Raw genomic sequence first — 2,115 nt, forward strand, 5'->3', positions numbered from 1 at the left:
CAGTTAATACAGATCTGGGAATGACAGAATTTGCATTTAATTTTCCTTTTACTCCAAAGGGCAGCCAGCTACTTATCCTCCAAAAACAGCCATCACTTTAGAGGAATCCAAAAAGCATTGTTAACTGCCAAAATGGTGAGGTGGCTCCTCTTCTTTTCTAAATGAAAACAGAAAAAAATGATTAGAATCATAGACTCTTAAATTTAAAAATTTCACATTTTAGCGTACTAGATGTTTCCTGCATGGTTTATCTCCTCAGTCATCGTCCACAGGACTCTGAGAAGCTGTAGGAATATGCAGGCGCAGACTCAAGGCCCGGCTTTCTCTCCAACGTTGTGGAAAGGGACTGTACATCATGGGGCAGAGCCCTATGCTCCCCTACGCCACCTGGACAGAGCCCGGGGAGAGTGACCTCCCGGGGTATCCACGTTGGGAGCGTCTGATAATCACAAACAGTAGTAATTACAGTACAGCTACACAGCATCACCCCTCAAAACTTCTTAGATTTTTATTACATACTAGAGGCCTGATGCACGAAATTCGTGCAAGAGTAGGCCTTCCTTCTTCCCGCGCGCATGCTCCCCCCCCCAACCTCGGCTTAGTCCAAGGACATCCGGTCTGGCGCATGCTCCCCCCAACCTCGGCTTAGTCCAAGGACATCCGGTCTGATTAGCATTTTATGCTTATATTATTACAGATCACACTACATGCAGATGTTGGTTTAGTAACTGTTTTTAATCAATTTCAAACAAGTCATTACTATGTACTATTTCATGATTTACTTCATCAGTTATTCCTTGTTGAAGGCGTATGCAGACAAATATGCCCAGCTTCAACTCCAGTATCATGAAAAGGGTCTGTGCATGAGACAAACCCTATCTCCTGTGGATGAACTATGAGGGGCAAGACCGCTAAGCCAAAAGCAATTCAGATTTACTTACCCAAATCAAGTTATTTAGAATCTTGACTGAAGGCTGCAAAACAAGGTAAAGAGCTTAATTCAGCAGTACAGTAAAGCTGGTTAAAGCAAAAAATTCACTTCTGATCAACCTATACCCAGATAGGACTCTAGAGCAGCAATTGTCAACCTTTTTCACCTCATGCAGCACAAAGTAATTACTAAAACTGCAGCACAAAAAAATAAGTATTTTACCGATCTGCCAAAACAGGTAGAATTTTTAAATATAGGTTTTTATCGATTTCAGGAAGAGATAGAAACATCAATGACAGAATCATGGATAGGGCGTCTCCTGCACGCGCCCACCCTCCCAATTGGCCATGTGCCCTGACCCCCTGGTTCATGGGTCAATGCTCAACCACTGAGCCAGGCCAGGCCAGAGGTAGAATTTTAATTGACTCACACCAATTTCTGTGTTGGATGTTGATTTTAAATTTGACAACCCAAGGGAAAAGAGGTCAGTGCCCCTGACTAAATCGGCAGGTTTTCAATTTCTTGCAGCACATCGGTTGAAAATCGCTGTTCTAGAGATGTTTCCTGCATGGTTTGTCTCCTCAGTCATCGTCCACAGGACTCTGAGAAGCTGTAGGAATATGCTGGCGCAGACTCAAGGCCCGGCTTTCTCTCCAACGTTGTGGAAAGGGACTGTACATCACGGGGCAGAGCCCTCTGCTCCCCTACGCCACCTGGACAGAGCCCGGGGAGAGTGACCTCCCGGGGTATCCACGTTGGTCAGTACACTTAGATTCACAGACTACGGTGCTAGAAATCCCACCCAGCGACAGCGATACCTAAATCCCCCCAAAGTCGTCAAAACTCGAGTTCAAGACTGGCCAGAAGTCCTGCCAGGAACCTAAATTCACTCTCAGCCGGGCGCCGCACACACACACCTAGAAACAACAGCCATCAGCACGCTCCCAAAGAAACGGCAACTGCAGAGCCTTTCAGTCAGCAGTTAACCTTTCCATCTTTAAACCGATCATCGCCAGCCGTGAAATTACCCTAAATGTTACATTGGCAGCACGAAGAACCATCGGTTTCGAAATCAGGACTCACACGCGGGAGGGGCCAGGAATAAAATGTCCTGCGTGCAACTCCACCGAGGGCAACGCGGCTCCCGGGAGGCAGGGCAACAACAACTGGGCGGGGTGGCTGCG

At 46.8% G+C, this 2,115-nt stretch overlaps 1 long non-coding RNA gene across 1 annotated transcript in view; it reads right to left on the bottom strand.

The window, feature by feature from the left end:
• Positions 1 to 2,115, bottom strand: part of LOC102250042 — a 2,436-nt gene continuing 321 nt past the window's right edge. Inside the window, exons 2-3 of the long non-coding RNA XR_314105.2 lie at positions 942 to 974; positions 1 to 157 (exon numbers count right to left, since the gene is read on the bottom strand). This is a non-coding gene — a long non-coding RNA (uncharacterized LOC102250042). The remainder of the gene's footprint in view (positions 158 to 941; positions 975 to 2,115) is intronic.

Source organism: Myotis brandtii, unplaced genomic scaffold (genome assembly GCF_000412655.1).
Source record: "Myotis brandtii unplaced genomic scaffold, ASM41265v1 scaffold456, whole genome shotgun sequence".
In the NCBI taxonomy this organism is placed as follows: Eukaryota; Metazoa; Chordata; class Mammalia; order Chiroptera; family Vespertilionidae; genus Myotis; species Myotis brandtii.